This window comes from Castor canadensis, chromosome 12, assembly GCF_047511655.1.
Source record: "Castor canadensis chromosome 12, mCasCan1.hap1v2, whole genome shotgun sequence".
Taxonomy (NCBI): domain Eukaryota; kingdom Metazoa; phylum Chordata; class Mammalia; order Rodentia; family Castoridae; genus Castor; species Castor canadensis.
The window spans coordinates 84,454,512-84,475,350 of NC_133397.1; the positions used below are offsets into that span (position 1 = coordinate 84,454,512).

At 42.5% G+C, this 20,839-nt stretch overlaps 1 protein-coding gene across 19 annotated transcripts in view; it reads left to right on the forward strand.

Moving 5' to 3' along the window:
• Inpp4a (inositol polyphosphate-4-phosphatase type I A) overlaps positions 1-20,839 on the forward strand; it is a 149,208-nt gene that overhangs the window by 51,989 nt on the left and 76,380 nt on the right. For 17 of the 19 annotated variants that reach the window (XM_074050314.1, XM_074050318.1, XM_074050311.1 and 14 more), the window contains exons 2-3: positions 8,145-8,298; positions 8,723-8,764. The exons of 1 other annotated variant lie outside the window; for it this stretch is intronic. The gene's annotated coding sequence lies outside the window, so the exon portion shown is untranslated. Of the gene's footprint in view, positions 1-8,144; positions 8,299-8,722; positions 8,765-11,813; positions 12,879-20,839 lie in introns of all 19 variants that reach the window. One more of the 19 variants, XM_074050306.1, reaches the window with a different exon arrangement.

Sequence of the window (20,839 nt, forward strand, 5' to 3'; positions counted from 1 at the left end):
GACTTCCAGGAACTTTTTAATTTCCTCTTTTATTGCATCGATGATCCATTCTTCATTAAGTAATGAGTTATTTAGTTTCCAGCTGTTTGCATGTTTTTTGTCTTTACTTTTGTTGTTGAGTTCTACTTTTACTGCATTGTGGTCAGATAGTATGCACGGTATTATTTCTGTTTTCTTATATTTGCTGAGGCTTGCTTTGTGCCCTAGGATATGATCTATTTTGGAGAAGGTTCCATGGGCTGCTGAGAAGAATGTATATTGTGTAGAGGTTGGATGAAATGTTCTGTAGACATCTACTAGGTCCACTTGATCTATTGCATATTTTAGATCTTGGATTTCTTTATTGAGTTTTTGTTTGGATGACCTATCTATTGATGATAATGGGGTGTTAAAGTCTCCCACAACCACTGTGTTGGCGTTTATATATGCTTTTAGGTCTTTCAGGGTATGTTTGATGAAATTGGGTGCGTTGACATTGGGTGCGTACAGATTGATGATTATTATTTCCTTTTGGTCCATTTCCCCTTTTATTAGTATGGAATGTCCTTCTTTATCTCGTTTGATCAATGTAGGTTTGAAGTCTACTTTGTCAGAAATAAGTATTGCTACTCCTGCTTGTTTTCGGGGGCCATTGGCTTGGTAAATCTTCTTCCAGCCTTTCATCCTAAGCATATGCTTATTTTTGTCGGTGAGATGAGTCTCCTGTAAGCAACAAATTGTTAGATCTTCTTTTTTAATCCATTTTGTCAAACGGTGTCTTTTGATGGGTGAATTAAGTCCATTAACATTAAGCGTTAGTACTGATAGGTATGTGGTGATTCCTGCCATTTAGTTGTCTTAGTTGTTTGAAGGTTTGATTGTGTGTACCTAAGTTGATGTTACTCTCTACTGTCTTGCTTTTTCTTATCCTGTGGTTTGGTGCTGCCTGTCTTTTCATGGTTAAGTTGGGTATCACTTTCTGTGTGCAGGATCCCTTGCAGAATCTTTTGTAATGGTGGCTTTGTGGTCACATATTGTTTTAGTTTCTGCTTATCATGGAAGACTTTTATTGCTCCATCTATTTTGAATGATAGCTTTGCTGGGTAGAGTATCCTGGGGTTGAAGTTATTTTCATTCAGTGCCCGGAAGATCTCACCCCACGCTCTTCTTGCTTTTAATGTTTCTGTTGAGAAGTCTGCTGTGATTTTGATGGGTTTACCTTTGTATGTTACTTGTTTTTTCTCTCTTACAGCCTTCAATATTCTTTCCTTAGTTTCTGAACTTGTTGTTTTAATGATGATATGTCGTGGAGTAGTTCTATTTTGATCTGGTCTGTTTGGTGTCCTGGAGGCCTCTTGCATCTGTATGGGAATAGATTTCTCTAGATTTGGGAAATTTTCCGTTATTATTTTGTTGAATATATTACGCATACCCTTCGCTTGCACCTCTTCTCCTTCTTCGATGCCCATGATTCTCAAGTTTGGTCTTTTGATGGAGTCAGTGAGTTCTTGCATTTTCTTTTCACAAGTCTTGAGTTGTTTAATTAATAGTTCTTCGGTTTTTCCTTTAATTACATTTCATCTTCAAGTTCTGAGATTCTGTCTTCTGTTTGTTCTATTCTGCTGGATTGGACTTCCATTTTGTTTTGCAGTTCTTTTTCATTCTTTTTTCTGAGGTTTTTCCATATCCTGGCAGTTTTCTTCTTTAATATTGTCTATTTTTGTCCTGAGTTCATTTATCCGTTTATTCATTGTGTTCTCTCTTTCACTTTGGTGTTTATACAGTGCTTCTATGGTTTCCTTTATTTCTTCTTTTGCTTTTTCAGATTCTCTATTTTTATTGTCTTGGAATTTCTTGAGTGTCTCCTGTACATTTTGGTTGACCCTATCCAGTATCATCTCTATAAAATTCTTATTGAGTACTTGTAGTATGTCTTCTTTTAAATTATTCTTGTGGGCTTCATTGGGTCCTTTTGCATAGTTTATCTTCATTTTGTTGGAGTCTGGATCTGAGTTTCTGTTCTCTTCATTCCCCTCTGGTTTCTGTACTAATTTTTTGCTGTGGGGAAACTGGTTTCCCTGGTTTTTCTGTCTTCCCGTCATTGTCCTTGGTGGTGTTACTGTCCCTCTACTGTGCGCAATTAAGTATTTTCTAGCTTGTAATAATAACAATGGTAATATTTAGAATGGAAGGGTGAGCTGAGATGGAAACAAATATACAGACAAGAGGGAGAAAGCAGAACAAGGTATCAGACAAGAGAGTTTCAAAGGTATAAACAGGAGTGTTAGTGTACTAATCGACAGTAAGCTGAACAGACATTAGAGAGACAGAGAGAGGATTGAAAATCAAAGATAAAAAAAATGAAAAGTAAATGAAAAATATCTATATATAAAAATGAATTAAAATAAAATGGAAAATAGAAAATTAAAAAAAAAAACCAAAAAACTTCCAAGTTTATATGCAATGCAGTTTTAGTCTTAATAATTTGGGTGTCCGTCTCAATCTCCAGTCCTGGAGTTGGTGCCTCAGATGTTGTTCTGTAGTTGTCTCATCAAAGGGGATGCATAAAGTAGAACAAAACTACACACACACACACACACACACACACACAAGCCCCACCAAGTGTCCCCAGTTCAAATGCAATACAGTTTCAGTAAGTTTTTCGGCTTGCATGTGTAATTCGGTTGTTCTCTCATCCAAGGTAGGGAGAAAAAGAAAAAAAAAGCGTCTGGAGACAGTTCTGAGAGTGGTATCTGCAACTGTGGCTTGCCTGCCTGCTGCTCTCAGCCTGTAGCTGGCGGCGTTATTTATGCAGATCTCTGGGGTGAGCTAGCACTCACCTGGTCCCACAGGCTTTGTTTGCTAGGAGTTCTCCTGTGTGGGAGCCTCTGCTACAGGCTTTCCCCTTTCCAAGCACTGGCAAAGGTGACACTGCCCCCGCGTTGTCAGGCCTGCGTGTTTATTTACAGTTCATGTGGGAGGTGGGTCTTCCCCCTCTCCTCTGAAGTTTTCCTCCCACTGCCACTTTCAGAAGCTTTCCTGCTCCTGCTTACTGAGTGGTGCTGCTGCTCCTGCTGGCGCCTTGTTTATTTACAGTTCACTGGGAAGTGGGTCTTCCCTCCTCTCCTGTGGAGTTTTCCTCCCTCCTCCACTCTCACAGCTTCCCCGCTCCTGGTTGCTAGGCGCGCGCCCCTCCCCCCCCCTCCCTGCCCCCGCTCCCGCCAGAGGCTCTCCACCTGCCTGGCTTGTTTATTTACAGTCCCGGGAAGGATTCCCTTCCCCCAATCTTCAGCGCTCAGGGCGCCCCATCCTCTTTCCAGCATGTCTTAACTGTTCTTATTGCTTATTACTCAGTTTCTCTTTTTTTCCCGGGTGGAGGTCAGTCTGTCCAGGGGGCTATGCTGCTCTGGCCCAGGCTTGTCTGTGGGGCTACCGCGGTACCGCGAAGCTCACCTGGTCCGCATCTTCCCAAGCAGTATGGGCGTCGGCCACTGGCGGCCTGGGGGCCTCCTCGGTTCTCCGTTTAACGTGGAGTGGAGATTCTCTGCACCCGCTGGAGATGTGGAGGGGTCAAAGTTATGCCTTTTCTCAGTGATTATGCCTGCAAAGTGTGTCTCCAGCATCTCCAAGATTTCACTATAGGAGGCTCGCTTTCTGCTTCCTACCTCTAGCCGCCATCTTGGAATCCTCTGGGGAAGAGCTCTTAATAGAAGTTGAATCAGCTGGCACCCTGATCTTGGACTTCTGAGCTTCCAGAACTGTGAGAAAATAAATGTGTTGTTTAAGCCCTCCAGTCTGTGAACTGTTCTTATGGTAGCATGAGCAGACTAGCACGTGGCCATTGTGGAGTCTCAGAGTTCTTTCTTAGTACCTGCTAGCATTGCTACCAGGTCTACCTCTCTGAGAAAGTGAGAAAGCAGCCCTCTTCAGAGTTATAAAGGTGGATGCGTGAAAGATAATTACAAATCAGAACACCTATTTGGAGATTGTCTTTCTGCCCACCTTTAGATCTTTCTTTTCTCCAGCCTGGTGAAAGGAGCTATCTGTCCACATGCTGTGGGGTCTGGTTGGTATGTACAGTGATATGTGGGAATAGGACTGCATATTAGCAGCTATCCCAGAAATGCCAGGTTCGTTTTGGATTTTGATCCCCACTTTATTTTTCTCCCAAAGCAGTAGTGGATCATCACTCATCACAGGGTATTTTTTGGAACAGCATTGCACTTTGTTTGTATAATTCTTTCCTCGGATACAGGGTTTGATCCTTTCATGCAGCCTTATTTAAGATCTACAGAGTGCTATATTGATTTGACTTTATTTGTATTTTTAAGGCTTTTTGGAATTTTGCTCCAAGTAATCCGATGAATGCAGAACTGTAGAATTTATGCCTTAAAAGGCTGAATTACTGATACGTTCGGAAACTTTCTTATGACTTATCTCTCTCCTTTCTAGACCATCTAGGGTAAGGGCAGCTAAAATCCCCCTTTTAGAGTAGTTTTAGGTTCACAGCAAAGTCTTTGGTCTTGCTATTGTGAGCTTCTCAGTTCCTGATCAGTGATCATGAGGGTTCAGGTATCAGACTGCCCACCCTGGTCTCTAGCTCTGGTGTCACTGCACCTATCTGTGGTCCAGTGAAGCCACAGATGTCATTGGCAAGACCAGGTCTATTTCCTGTTTAAGTTTTCCCACTGATCACACCTCAGGCTATCGTTCTCCAGAATGTGCCATTTAAGATTTAAATCCTAACTTCTACCCTCACCTCCTATCTCATTTGACCCTAAGGAAGGATACTAGACCTAAGGAAGGTCTAGTATCATTAAATTTAACTTAGTGACCTGTGGTCTATAAAACCCTCACATACACTTTTTTGTTTGAGATTTCAGCAGATCTCAAAGGTGGGGAGATCTCCTCCACTTTATGATAGTGGATGTAGACTCAGGGTCAAGCTTTCCCACAGTCACAGCTGGTTGGGGGTTGGGGATAGAGATGGCATGCTGTGCTCTGTGAGTCCTGCTCCAGGTTCAGTGTCTTCTAAAGAGTATGGAGCTAAGAATTGTGGTTCACACCTGTAATCCCAGCACACACACCTGCAATCCCTGGCTGAGGCAGGTAGATCTGGGATTTGAAGCCAGCTTGGACAACATGTCTCAAAAACAAAGCAAAAAGTCAAGTCTGCTATTAAAGAAAAAGTCATTCTGTGATGTGTGTTAAAGCATAGTAGGGGAAACTTTATTAAGGACCATCTCAATAGGTGTAAAAGACCAATGCAACAGGGTCTTCCAGTGTGAGAGAGAAATTGGGGCAACTCTGAATTTAGCATGGGCAAGTAGGACCTTATAGCCAAAGAGTAGGGTGGGGAATCAGTGGATAGAAAATTACCAAGAAGCAACTTTGGAATATTCTGGCCAAATTGACCTACCAGGATTCTTGCTGAAGAGAGGCCAGGGTGACCAGACATCTCCTGGGGTGGCAGTGTGGGGATGGTGGAGCATGAGGATTCAGATTAGATATGAATGGCGATTAGTTATCAAGTGTGGGAGCTTCTTGCTAAAATCACTTAGGAGGGCTCTTTGCTAAAACTGGATTTTATAAGGAGTTTACAGATGAGCCTAGGAGAAAATTCAGGAGCCTAAGTTTGGTCAAGAAGAGAATCTTTGTCACTGCCCCTGGTGGGGTGGTTGCAAGTCTTGGATTTGAATAGTTAAATTTGTGTATACATGTATTTAAATACTTAGCTAGTTCAAAATGTTCCAGGCAGAAAATTTAAGTTAAAAAATGTATAAAGAATACCCACAAACATAGTACAGTATTATGGTGGAAGTAATGACTCCCTGAGTGCCTGCAATTCAGGAAATACTATAGTATTCACATACCTGTGGGAAATGACAGCATGGCAGTCAGAGTCTTTCTGTGTGTCCCAGCCTCATGGGTTGTTCACAGAATGATTAGGGAAAAGATATCCCTGTTCTCTAAATATCCATGTCCTCACTGAGCTGGAGAGTAATGATATCCCCAAGTTGGGCCGGCTTTTTTTTTTTAAATGTGGAAAAGTGACAAGAGTAAACGTGGTTGATATCATTTTGGGCACCCCACCAGCATGGTATAGTATATTGGGGGAAGGAGATGAATGAAGCTTGGGGAGGAAGGAGCCACATCTGGAGGGGGACATGGAAGTGCCCAGAGTTGTGATTTACCTAAGACTGGAGAGTTAAGTTAAAACCTAAACCAAAACCTGAACCAACCAGGGAGTGGTGGTTCAAGCCTGTAATCCTAGCTACTTGGTAGGTGGAGATGAGAAGGATTATGGTTTGAGACCAGCCTGGGCAAATAGCGAGATTCTATCTCAACCAATGGCTGGGTGTGGTGTTGCATGCCTGTCATCCCAGCTATGCAGGGAAGCACAGATAGGAGAATAGCAGAACAGGCTGGCCCAGGCATAAAGAGAGACCCTTTCTCAAAAATAACCAATACAAAAGGGCAGGCAGAGTAACTCAAGTGGTAGTGCACTTGCCTAACAAGAGCAAGGCCCCAAGTTAAACCTTCAGTACTGCAAAAAACATAACAAGAAGGCCAAAAATCACATATTTTCCCTCATATGTGGATTATAGACCTGAAACAAATCTAGTAATATTATTGGACACAGGTTACACAATAAGGGGAGATTGTGCACAGGAGGAATAGGGAAAGGGAAGGAAACAAAAAACTTGAATGTGGTTGATGTGCTCACTGTATAGGAGTGAATATAGTAATCTTAAACTGGCAGAGGCCACTATGGGAAGGGGACCAGGAAGGAGTGAAGAGGTCTGGTAGAGATGAACCAATGTGGGCTGTAGTACACAAGTGCATGGAAGCAATGCTAGGAATCTCTTTGTATAGCTATCTTTATCTCAAACTAGCAGAAACACTATGTCCTTCTTATTATCTCTTATGTTTTCTCTTCAACAAAATCAGAGAACAAGAGGGCAGAACAGGTTCTGCCCAGAAGTGGGAATGGGGAGTGTAGGGAGGAAAGGGGGGTGGGGGCGTGACCCAAATAATGTATACACATATAAAATAAAAACCTGAACCATGCCAAGAACTCTATATCATCTGTGTCCAAAGCATCTCTCTGCCTCTCACTTGTGGTTGATGAACATGTCCTGCATTTCTGAACTGAACAACACTGAGAGTTTTCAGCTGCATTGTTGTTAGGCTTTTTGGCTCAGTGCAGAGATATCTCTGACTATCTTCATACATCAGTGCACACTCCCTCCCCATGGAGTATTCTGGAATGATGTGTAAACATATTCACAAGCACGCCCAGTGGGTGTGCCCCTGGCTTCCAAGAGCCTAGTTCTCTCTGAACCCGGGTTATGGTGCCAGATAATAGTCTTAGAACAATATGTGATATCTGTGTTCTCCTGGCCTGGTAAGTTCCCCAGGTGAGAGAGAACATCCACCTGATGGAGGTCTGCCCACCTTGCTCCCCTGTCAATGGCCTGGCTTATTCAGGGGAGGCAGGGCTGAAGTTGGCTGGTAAGGGAAGGCTTGAGGGGCTTGAAGAATGTATCTGCTACCTCCCAGTTTCAACTTTTTGGTTTTTCTACAGGTTTTTCTTCCAGTTGGAAATGGGAACAGTTCTAAAAAAGTTAATTTTGAAGGTAGATTTTCACCAATCTCTTATAATCCAACTACCAAGAATAGTTTCAGAAATGTAAAAGTACGAAGTAAAGATTTTAATTAGCTTTCACTGTCATTGTTCATGGTGATGGTGATTTTACATATGATATGTGATGGGGAGATACTTTGTGGGGGCCTTTGTTTTCAGTGCATTCTCTCCATTTCAGAATTCAGTTGCAAATTTTGGAGAAAAAGAAATGAGAAAAGAACCTCTCAACAGTTTTCTTATGATTATACAGATATCCTGACTCATTTGCTTTCTCTTTGGAAACAAAAGCATAACCAGTTTTGGAATCTTTCTGGAACAAGGCCACCATGAAAGGAAAAATGGTTTTAGCAACTTTCTTCTTTGAGTGAGCTTACCTAGGAGACACACCTCAAAGGCAAAAGATGGCCCTGGATTAAGGTTTTGTTAATGGACCTAAAATTGTATGGCCTCTTGAATTACCATGTGGTTTTAGCTTCTTTTGTTGTTGATGTTGTTTGGTTTTATTTTATATTTGCAGAATCGGTGCTTCTTTCAGAGCCAGTGAACATAGCTGACTTGAGCCGTAGCTGTGCTGTTGCCAAACTGTCTTTGGAACCCCCTAAAGACTTGCTGGAACAAGGGAATTGCCCTGTCTGTATTGGCTGGGATATTTATTGCCTGTTCATTCCTTGGTGAGTGCCATCTTGAAGAGAGCTTCAGAGAAGGATATTGCTGTTGAGCATAAGGGTGCCAAGTGTCAGCTGGAGCCTGTCTCTGCCTAGTTAAAGTTACTCAACCACAGCACTGATGGGCAGCTCAGAAGAATTCCCCAAAGAAATGTGGGCCTCAGAGTCCCTGCTCAAAGCTGTCTTAGTATGTAAAGATTTTTGTTTTATTCTTCTTGGTTTCTTATCATTCCTGCCACAGTCAGCTTTGCTGTAAGAAGTATGGCAAGCATACCATGGGAAAGACCCCTAGAAGAATCCTTCTACACAGCCAATATCAGAAAACTTGACAACATAACCAAGTAGCTGAAGTGCTCTCTCTCTGTCTAGATACATCTCTCTATATATAAATATATGGGTTGCCAATGTGTTTCTTCTTTCTTTTTTATAGAACATGGAGTACTGATCTCCTTGCCAGGTGTTCCACCCAACAGTGAGTAGTTAATATTCCATTTTTATAGCTTAAGCAAGTATATATCATTTTGCTAGAGAAATACATATAGAAAGCATGCAAATGTGTGTTTTCCTTTATGTTTCCAAAGTCCCTAAAGGACCGATACATCTCTCCTTGCTTCCAATTTGTGGTTAGAAAGTTAGACACAGAATTGGTTGGTGCTCACTGACGAATGGGTTAAGAAAATGTGGTATCTATACACAATGGAATTTTATGCAGCCATGAAGAAGAACGAAATGTTATCATTTGCTGGTAAATGGATGGAATTGGAGAACATCATTCTGAGTGAGGTTAACCTGACCCAAAAGACCAAAAATCGTATGTTCTCCCTCATAAGTGGACATTAGATCAAGGGCAAACACAACAATGGGAATAGACTATGAGCACATGATAAAAGTTAGAGCACACAGGGAGGGGTGAGGATAGGTAAGACACCTAAAAAGTTAGCTAGCATTTGTTGCCCTTAACACAGAGAAACTAAAGCAGATACCTTAAAAGCAACTGAGGCCAATAGGAAAAGGGACCAGGTACTAGAGAAAAGGTTAGATCAAAAAGAATTAACCTAGAAGGTAACATCCATGCACAGGAAATCAATGTGAGTCAATGCCCTGTATAGCTATCCTTATCTCAACCAGCAAAAACCCTAGTTCCTTCCTATTATTGCTTCGATGGTGTTTGTTGTTACTCCTCTTTTGCATTCCTGATTCTACTAATTTGGGTTTTTTCTCTCCTCATTTTAGTCAGGTTTGCCAGGGGTCTGTCGATCTTGTTTATGTTTTCAAAGAACCAACTTTTTGTTTCATTAATTCTTTTTATGTTTTTTTTTGTTTCTATTTTATTGATTTCTGCTCTTATTTTTATTATTTCTCTCCTATTTGTTTTGGGATTTGCTTGTTGTTTTTCTAGGTGTTTGAGATGTATCATTAGGTCATTGATTTGGGATCTTTCAGTCTTTTTAATATATGCACTCATGGCTATAAACTTTCCTCTCAGGACTGCCTTTGCTGTGTCCCATAGGTTCTGGTAGGTTGTGTTTTCATTTTCATTGACTTCCAGGAACTTTTTATTTCCTGTTTTATTTCATCAATGACCCATTGTTCATTAAGCAATGAGTTATTCAGTTTAAAGCTGTTTGCATGTTTTTTGTCTTTACTTTTGTTGTTGAGTTCTAGATTTATTGCACTGTGACCGGGGACCACTGGCTTGGTAAATCTTCTTCCAGCCTTTCATCCTAAGCCTATGCTTATTTCTGTTGGTGAGATGGGTCTCCTGTAAGCAACAAATTGTTGAATCTTCCTTTTTAATCCATTTCGTCAAACGGTGCCTTTTGATGGGGGAATTAAGTCCATTCATATTAAGTGTTAGTACTGATAGGTATGTGGTGATTCCTGTCATTTAGTTGTCTTAGTTGTTTGAAGGTTTGATTGTGTGTACCTAAGTTGAGGTTACTCTCTACTTTCTTGCTTTTTCTTTTCCTGTAGTTTGGTGCTGCCTGCCCTTTCATGGTTATGTTGGGTTTTACTTTCTGTGTGCAGAATCCCTTGAAGATCTTTTGTAGCGGTGGCTTTGTGGTCACCTATTGTATTAGTTTCTGCTTATCATGGAAGACTTTTATTGCTCCATCTATTTTGAATGATAGTTTTGCTGGGTAGAGTATCCTGGGGTTGAAGTTATTTTCATTCAGTGCCTGGAAGATCTCTCCCCAAGCTCTTCTTGCTTTTAATGTTCTGTTGAGAAGTCTGCTGTGATTTTGATGGGTTTACCTTTGTATGTTATTTGTTTTTTTTCTCTGTTACAGCCTTCAGTATGCTTCCCCTAGTTTCTGAATTTGTTGTTTTAATGATGATATGCCGTGGGATAGTTCTATTTTGATCTGGTCTGTTTGGTGTTCTGGAGGCCTCTTGCATCTGTATGGGAATAGCTTTCTCTAGATTTGGGAAATTTTCTGTTACTATTTTGTTGAATATATTGTGCATTCTCTTTGCTTGCCCCTCTTCTCCTTCTTCAATGCCCAGGATTCTTAGGTTTGGTCTTTTGATGGAGTCAGTGAGTTCTTGCATTTTCTTTTCACAGGTCTTGAGTTGTGTAACTAATAGTTCTGCGGTTTTTCCTTTAGTTACCATTTCATCTTCGAGTTCTGAGATTCTGTCTTCTGTTTGTTGTATTCTGCTGTATTGCCTTCCATTTTGTTTTGCAATTCTTTTTCGTTCTTTTTTCTGAGGTTTTCCATATCCTGGGTGGTTTCCTCTTTAATGTTGTTTATTTTTGTCCTGAGTTCATTTATCTCTTTATTAATCATGTTCTTTGTTTCACTTTGGTGTTTATACAGTGCTTCTATGTTTTCCTTTATTTCTTCCTGTGCTTTTTCAAATTCTCTAATTTTGTTGTCTTGGAATTTCTTGAGTGTCTCCTGTACATTTTGGTTGACCATATCCAGTATCATCTCTATAAAATTCTCATTGAGTACCTCTAGTATTTCTTCTTTCAGATTATTCTTGTGGGCTTCATTGGGTTCTTTGGCATAGTTTATCTTCATTTTGTTGGAGTCTGGATCTGAGTATCTGTTTTCTTCATTTCCCTCTGGTTCTTGTACTAATTTTCTGCTGTGGGGAAACTGGTTTCCCTGTTTTTTTCTGTTGTCCCATCATTGCCCTTGGTGTTGTTATTGTCCCAGTACTGTGTGCAATTAAGTATTTTCTAACTTGTAATAATAGCACTGTTGATATTTAGAATGGAAGGGTGAGAGGAGATGGAAAGCAAAGAAGTTAAAGGATTAGAGAAAAAGAAATGAACAAGTAGAAAAAAAACAAAACAAAGAAACAAACAAAAAAAGTTTCAAAGATGTAAACAGGGAGAATCAGTGTACTAATCAACCGTAAGGTCAAAAGGCATTAGAGAGATAGAGAGAGGATTGAAAATAAAAAAAAGTAATAATAATAAATAAATAAATGAAAAAAAATATATAAAAATCTCCAAGTTCAAATGCAATAAAGTTTCAGTCTTAATAATTTTGGTGTTTTTCCCTCAGCCTCCAATCCTGGAGATGGTGTCTCAGAAGTAGTTCTGTGGTTGTCTCATCAAAGGGGAAAAAGACTGGAAAAAACAAAATACGTAAAACCAAAAAAAAAAAAAAAACTCCACAAAGTGTCCCAAGTTCAAATGCAATACAGTTTCAGTAAGTTTTTCAGCATGCAGGTGTAGTTCGGTTGTTTTCTCATCAAAGGTAGGGAGAGAGAAAAGAAAAAAAAAAAAAAGTGTCTGGAGACAGGTCTGTGAATGGCTATCTGCGGCTGTGGCTTGCCTGTCTGTTGCTGTCAGCCTGCTGTTGCTGGAGCCGTTATTTATGCAGGTCTCAGGGGTAAGCTTAGCACTCACCTGGCCCCGCAAGCTTTGTTTACTCAGAGTTCTCCTGTGCGTGAGCCGCTACTACAAGCTTTCCCCTTTCCAAGCACACTGGGGAAGGTGACACTGCACCTACTTTGTCCGGCTGGCCTGTTTATTTACAGTTCACATGGGAAGTGGGCTTTTACAAGCTGTCCCGCTCCTGATTGCTGGGTGTGTGCTGCTGCTCCTGCCTTCTCCAGCCCGGCTTGTTTGTTTACAGGTCATGTGGGATGTGGGTCTTCCCCCTCTCCTGTGGAGTTTTCCTCCCTCTGCCACTTTTACAAGCTTTTTTGCTCCTGATTGCTGGGCGTGTACACTGCTCCTGCCTTCTCCAGCCCTGCTTGTTTATTTACAGTTCTGTGAGGGATTCCCCTCCCCTGCTTCAGTGCTCCAGGCACTCCACCCTCTTTGCTACATGTCTTTTTTGTTGTTATTGCTTATTACTCAGTTTATCTTTTTTTTTCCCTGGGTGGGGGTTGGTCTGACCAGGGTGTTATGCTTATCTGGCCCAGGGTTGTCTGTTGAGTACCGCGTACCACTTAGCTCACCTTGTGGTCCTCGTCTTCCCAAGCCATCTGGGCTCTGGTGTCTGGCGGCGGCGCGGGCGCCCTCCTGGTTTCTCCGTTTCACATGAAGTGGAGATGGTCTGCGCAGGTTGGAGTTTGGAGGAGTCAATGTTTTGCATCTTCTCGGTGGTTTTTCCTGTAAGGTGTGTCTCCAGCATCTCTCCAAGATTTTACTTTAGGAGGCACGCTTTCTGCTTCCTTCCTCTAGCTGCCATCTTGGAATCTTCCCTCAGCATAAACATTTTAAAGCACTTTTTTCAAGGCATCTTATTTTTGAACTACTTCCTGTAGAGAATTCCTGGAAGGTTCATGGTTTGTAGATGAACCACACAGGGCTGGGCTGCAGTTCTAAACTGGACTGTCCCAGAAGACCTCCCAGAGAAGCTCAGATTCAGGAAAGATAAGAAAGTGGTAGGGCTGACCTTTTGCCCAAGAAGAGTAGGATAGACCCAAAGAAGGTGACTGGGTTAAAAAAACACATCAGATAAAATTTAACCAGCAAGGAAGCCAGGTTAGGGACAGGATGAAGATGCTGCTTAAAGGCTCATGACCTGTTGCAGTGCGGTTGGAGAATGTGGTCAAAGGTCCAGGGTAGTCAGGTTCTGGTAGTCACACCTTTACCCTTAACTACTTGGTAGTCTGAAATTGGGAAGATCACAGTTTGAGGCTAGCTCAGGCAAATAGTTCTCAAGATCCCATCTCTAAAATAACCAGAGCAAAATGGACTGGAGGCATGGCTCAATCATTAAGCGTTTGGAAAACAAGTTTGAAGCCCTGTGTTCAAACCACAGCCTTATGGGCAGGGGGAAGAACCCCAAGAAGCCCAGGGTATGGGGACTGAAGTGCTGAGTGTATATCTGTATCTGTGGAGAAGGTAGAGCTGACAGAAATATGATGGATTGGGCATGGATGTGAGAAGAAGAGGGTAAGAGGAGGCTTGCACTAATTTTATTTCTTACCTAGAATAAGGGGAAGGATGGAACTTCTATTCACTTGAGGGGTTAGGGTGGGGAAAAGAAGGCTGAAACAGTCTGCGTTTGCTCTGCTCTGTGAGAACACTCCTCTGCTCTACTGTTTAAAAGGATATCTACAGGTCTTTCTAAGTTATCTTAGAAAGATACTACTATCACAATGTACTTGAGACTAGGAAATTAATAAGCACTAAAAGTATTACAGTTCTGGAGAATGGAAAGTTCAAGATCCAGGTGCCAGTATTTGGTGTTGGTAAGAGCCTTCCTGTGCCCTCACATGGTAGAAGAAAGAAAGACAAAAAAAAAGCCTTGTTAGTTCTCTCTAGCCCTCTTTATCAGGCACCAATCCCATCTATGGGGATGGAGTACTCATGACTTAATCACCTTCGAAAGGCCACCTATTACTCCTATTGCATTGATCATTAAGTTTCAACAGATGAATTTTCGGGGACTCATTTGGACCATAGCACAAGGTGAATGACTTCTTGAATTGGAGTCTGGGGATATACATTTGTATCTGGGTTAAGGCTTATATTGTATCAGTTGCTGGTATTTATTAAGCTAATGAAACACGTTACTTAAATAGAGTTAAGTCATTGCCATCGCTACTTGTTCATTGTCACTGGCAGAGAATAGGAGTTGATGAAATAGGAAGCAGGAGGTAAGGGATTGAATGTCACCCTAGAAGTCCAGAGAGGACCTGGGTGGTGTGGTTTGTGCCTGTGGGATGCTAATTTCTAGCACTTTCTTATCTTCTTGTGCTTGATTTTCTAAAGTACTCTCTTTTTCTGCTTATAAGCACTAGCATTGCTAGACTGTTTTGTAGTATGGTCACATTCTTTGAATCAGAGATTTGAACACTGCATCAGTTGTCATATTCATTACGGCAACTGTACTAAGGTCCAGACTGCTCAGTGCTTGAAAGCCAATATTCCAGAGCCAAGAGTTGGTAGGAAAAAATCTTGTCTATTCAAAGGCCAGCCTCTTGAGAAATAGGCACCATTGACTCAGCACAGCATCTTTGGGAACTGAGGGGGTACAAAGGACTTTTATGGGGAGGGAATGGAGGTACAGTGAAATGTTGGTTAGGAAGGCCATGTGGTAAAGCGGGTCTTTGTCATCCTGGGCATATTATCTCCATTTCCTCCCCCTCTGGCCATAACATTACAATTATCCTTGACTTTCTGGTCAGTTCCTTAAAACAGACATGCTGCTTTCTTGAAAGCTAAACCTCACAGCAGATTACATGGTTTGTGTTAGTTGATGAACAAAACTAGAGACTAAGGAGGATTATTATATATTTTGATGTTTATCTGTTGTCCTGAAAGATTATTTAGCAGTTAAAATCTTAACTGTTTGGCAGGCAATGTAATACTTGTGAAAGGATTAGTGAGGGGAATAACCTTGGGGAAGGGTAAAAGGAGGGGAAGTAAAAGTAACTGCCAAGGATTGCCCCCAAAGAAGTGGTTCTGTTACATCTCCTTTGGTGAGGCCCACCCTGTGCAGGTAATGGGAGCAGGAAGTTGGAAAGGGCTGGGCCCTGGTTCTGATGGAAGTAGGGATACCTCTCCAGCAAAATGAGACTGCCTTTCCAGAACATGATCCTAATAGATGTCTAGCCTGGACGGACAGAGAATGTACCCCACTTTCCTAGGGAGATGGGGTATCCTTTCACACACTCTATTTGAGGGGCTGTGAGTTTCTTCCAACACAAGTCATGTCCTCATTCTACAATTTTGGAAACTGAGGCATGGAACTGTACCTTATAAAAAGCCATAGTTCAGGTGTGGGCTCTGTTTTCCCCATGTGTGTGGTACCAATGCCTAGGCTTCCCCCACCAAGCCATAGTATCTCCAGGAATGGTCCACATTCATGTTTCTTTCCAACAACAGCCTTTAGGTTTAATTTTTCGTTTAGAAAATATGGCCCACTGTAAACTGCAACGCAAGCAAAGTGCTGTGGGCCTTGGTGGAGGAGCTAGAGAAGGCTGGAGAGTTGGATAAAATCCAGGTAGATTTAACTATGGGGAGAAGCCTTCCAGGCTCAGAGTACTTGCACAAGTACCCAAGGGATTATCCTCAGGAGAGGATAGGAAAAGCTGAAGAGGGGACCCAGCCTGGCTGACTGTCTTGGCACCAGGCTCTATGCATGTGTTTCAGGTGTCTATGTATGTGCTTGCACCTCGAGGTGGCCCTGGTGAGGTAGGTGCTATTCCTCTTACACAGATGGTGACATCTTATACAGATGAGGCTGAGAGGAGCTTGGCAACTCTAGCACAATCATCCACAAAGTAGGAAGGATCTAAGTGGCATTATCTGAGTATGTGGTTGAACTCAGGAGCCCAGCTTTGGGCTTTGTAGGCTCATCCAATGTCCAGGTTGCAGAAGGGCAGACATGGACCACAGGGCTGGGGGAACTGGTGGGCTTGGGGCTAGAGCACTGGAAAAGGATGATAAAGGCTTTCCTGTGCCCCTTCTTGGGTCCCTTCCACTATTGTCCTTGTCCTTAGTATATCTGGCCTTTGCTGGTCAGTTAATACTTGAGTCTTTGAGGCAGAAAGGATTCCTTGTTTTATGGTAGGGAGGCATTTTTGACTTAATTTAAAAGACTAACAACTTTTCTAGGCAGTTGGCTTTTGTTTGCAAGGGAAAAGTAGAGCTGGGTGGCATGGCATAAGTGGTAGAATGCCTGCCTAGCAAGTGAGAGGCCCTGAGTTCAAACCCTAGCACCCCCAAAAACTTTTACCTGTCTTAGCCATGAAAGGGAAACAGTGAAAAGTGCCACTTGCTTCCACTATTCTGCATTTTAGTGGCAGGTAATGTGTGTTAAGAAGTCTCTAAAGTGGGCAAATTAAAATAAAGGACTCCTTTCTGACACCTATAGCTGGGTCTAACTATTCCTGTCTTTGCCTCCATACCCACCCCACACTCCCTGTTTTTCACCAAATGATGGTTTTCTCTGTTGTTGAACATTCTCTTTGCTGTTCTGAATAGCTTTCTCAAGTTAGCCTTTTTTAAGGAAAAATGAGTTTTATTTTGTTCTGAACCTCACTCCAGTTTCACGCTCCTCTTCTCAGCAACCATTGTATCATTTTCTTTGCATTAAGACATGATTAAAATTGTAGCATTTAAATTTCTGAGTTGTTGTATAGAGGTCTTTATTCACTCACTCATTCATTCATTCACCTGAAGCAGATGTCTGTTGTCATTGGCTGTTGCTCTAGAATACTCATAAGCCAAGCTTTCCTGGTCATATGGGTGCCTCATGTACTTTTGCTGGTGACTGCCCTTAGTGGATGCTGGGAGCAGAACATGAGCTGTGGGGCAGTGGGTTTGACGAACCTGAAACTGGGCTATTGCTGCCCATGTGCTGGAATGGAGCTGCCAGTTTGCTGGTCACCCTTGCCTTAGGTCAGTGTATTCTTCTGTGTTGGCTTGACCCTGTCACTATTGCCTATCTCTTTCACTACAGCTGTTCTGACTCTGACCCATTCAATCTGTGGGATCAGCAGTTGCACTCCACCTACCCTGTGCCCACTCCCAGGTTTGTGCCCATGTTGTGGAGTTTGCACACATGTTATTATCACTCATTTATTTGTTGGGCTTCATAAATTAGTGACTCTGAGTTTCAAGGGTTACAAGACCCCTGTTTAGATGTAGACCACTTCCCGGTGTGTTACAAGATGTTTTAGGTACCAGGCCCAAACTCCTCTCGCCCCAGCAAACCAAATGTAATGCAGGGATGACATGTGCAGGAATTTCAAGGGCTCAGAGTTCTTGAGCCTGCTCTGAAAATGAAAGCACAGACAGACTCCAAGAGCAGAGGTCAGAAAGATTTTATTTGTAGAGAAGAGAAGAGAAAGACTGCATATTGGAGAATGCAGGGGGACCTGGAAACTGGTGATCCGTGGGTCAGGTTGGAGATTGGGTTTTTATAGCCTTTTTGCATTGCCTGAGGGCAGAGATGTCTCTCAGGTCCAGACAGAGGTTTCCTGGGAAGGAGAGATGTCTCCTTGACCACTTACACCTTTTGGGACCTCCTGCAGTTTGTCCTTCAATCCCACCTCTCAGTGGTCACCCTAACTGCTGTTAGGGATAGGGACAACGAAGCCTATTCAGTAACTGCTTCCTGCTGACGGGGCAGTGAAGGAGCCTGCAGCATCAGGGATGACCACGAGAGGGGTTGTTGAGGGGATCTCGGTAGTAGGTCATTTTCATCTCCATCAGAGGCATTTGTAGTTTGATGGATTGTAGGCAAGAAGAAACAAACTTGACAAGTAAGTTTAAAATGCAAGGCCCAAACACAAGAGAATAATGGCAACTATAGGCCCCAGAAAGGGTAGAAACCAAGTACTGGAGGGGAGCCAGGATTTTATTTGGTCTCATACCTGTGTAGAAACTTGAGTTTCAAGAGATTGCTCCTGGAGCCACTTGGCCTGTTGGAGAATGTAATCTGCACGTTCCTCTACAATGCCGAAGTGTTTATATATGTGCAACAGGAAGTATTGGCCATGGCATATACCCCTCCTTGTTTAGCCAAAAGAAAATCTAGGGCCAGGCAGTGGTCCATGACCATACAGCCAAGGGATGATAAAGACCGTTGGATGTCCTTAATGGCAAGGCCTACCTGGTCTGAGGTGTCCTCTACCACTTTGGTTAGGTTTTTTGTAGTGACGTGATTGACAATCACTCCATAGCTGATTCCAGCAAGGGCTGCAACTAATGCTGTTATCCCTAAAACTATTAAAGTAACCTCTCTTTTATTTCTATGGGAAGCTGTTTCTGTTTTTTAGCATTCCCCTTTCCTTCCAGATGACTGTATGAGCATATAGGATCAGAAAGGCATTCTTAGAATCTATATAGATGTTTACTCTGCTCTTTTGACAGTCTTAGGGCTTCTATTAGGGCCACTAATTCTGCCAGTTGAGCACTTGTATTAGGAGGAAGAGGACCTGAATTGAGGATGCCAAATTCTGTCACAACTGCAAACCCTGCATGTCTGATACCATTTTTGACAAAGGAACTGCCATTAGTGTATAATTCTAGATCTGGGTTTTTTAAGGGCCAATCAGTTAAGTCAGGTCAGGCAGCATAATTTTCCATAAGTACCTCCTCACATGAGTATTTAGGATTTCCCTCTCCCTCTGGTAGCAGGGATGCAGGGTTTAGGCTCTGACAGGTCCTTAAGGTTATTTTGGTTCCTCCCAAAAGCTGGGCCTAGAATTTAAGTAGACAGCTGTCACATAGCCAAAGTTCTCCTTTTGAATTTAAAATTCCCCCTAGGTCGTGTGGGGTATAAACCATTAGGGGGCGGTTTAGGATAAATTTTTGAGCTTCAGGCACTAGAAGGCTTACTGCAGCCATTGCTCTAAGGCATCCTGGCCATCCCTTGTCTACCTGATCTAATTCTTTGCTTAAGTAACCTACTGCTCCAGAGCTGAGTCACCACTCCCAAGGCCAGTCCTCCCTTTTCATAGACATATAATTGAAACTTGCCAGGGTGGGAACTGTCATAAGAGCCTTTTTTAACTGGTGGAATGCATTTTCTGACTTGTCATCCCATTCAGTAAAGGGCTGGGTATCCTTCTGTGCTTCCTTAAGGATTTGATATAAGGGTCTGGCTAGGTCTGCATATCCAAATTCTACAGTATCCTTTGACCCCCCCAAAAGGCCCTCAATTGCTTTAGAGTTTTAGGTAGAGGAAACATCAGTATTGGATGGATTCTATCTTCTCCTAGAGACCTCATTTCTTTCTCCAGGACAAAACCTAAATATTTAACCCTAGACTGACACAATGGGCTTTTTCTTTAGAGATTTTATATCCTCTATCTGCTAAGAAGTTTAGTAAGGATTTAGTGGCTTGTGAAATGACAGGCTGACTCGGTCTACAGAGCAGGAGGTCATCTACATATTGTAGCAGAGTAGCTTGTGGATATTGCCATTCTACCAAGTCTTGGGTTAGAATTAACCCAAAGAGGTAGGAGCTGTCTCTGAATCCCTGGGGGAGGACTGTCCCAGTGACCTGTCTAGACGTTCTTGTGAGGTCCTCAAAGGCAAAAGTAGGTTGACTTTTAGGGTGTAAGGGAATGCAAAAGAAAGCATCCTTTAAATCCAGGACAGAGTAGTAAGCAGTACCTGCAGGTATTTGAGCTAAAAATATATAGGGATTTGGAACTACAGGGTAGAGAGGCACAACTGCTTCATTGATCAGGTGGAGATCCTAGACTAGCCTCCATTTGTTAGGTCCCTTCCTGACACTGAGAGTAGGAGTATTATATGGGCTGGAGCATTCTATTAGCAGTCCCTGTCTCTATAAGTCTTTGATTATAGGAATTAGCCCCTCCTTAACTTCTGGCTTTAAAGGATATTGTTTTTTGATGTAGAAACTAGGAGGGATCCTAGAGATGAATTAGGACTGGGACAGCTGTTCATGCCCCTCCAACAGTGTGTCCATCCATCCACACTGTGGGGTCTACTTGTTCCTCTGTTAGGAGCAAGCAAAAGTACTCTCCTGGGGGTAAAAGGAGTTGTATCCCCAATTTAGATAGAAGGTCTCAGCCTAGCAGAGGAGTAGGAGTTTCTGGGACAATTAAAAAAGAGTGACAGAAATGGAAATCTCCCCAGGAGCAGGCTAAAGACTGAGGGAAATAACACTCTAAGACTGGCCTGATATGCCTAGAACAGTAATTTTCTTGGAGGACCTGGGTCTGGGAGAGAAAGGAATAGCTGAGATGCTGGCTCCAGTATTGATAAGGAGGCTGACCTTGTGCTTTTCAATAGTGAGTAAAACCCGGGGCTACCCTGTTTTTATGTTGGTCACAGGAGCCTGTATGGAAGGCTCCAGGACCCATCATTGGTTGGGAGGCTCTGGCCTCGGTTCCCCTGGGAGAACCTTCCAAAGTTTTCCACGACAAATGGGGCAGGGTCCCAGAGGTAGCTTTCTCCAGGGGCACTCCCTCCTAAAATGGCCTATCTGTCCTCATTGAAAGCATGTCCTCGGGTTTGGACTTTGCCCTGGGGAAGCCTTGTTGAGTGCTGCAATCAAAGCCTCCTGCTGCTTATCCTTTCTCTTTTCTTTTTCCAGGTCCTTTTTTTCTTTTTCTAAGTCCCTATTATAGTATACAAATATGGCTA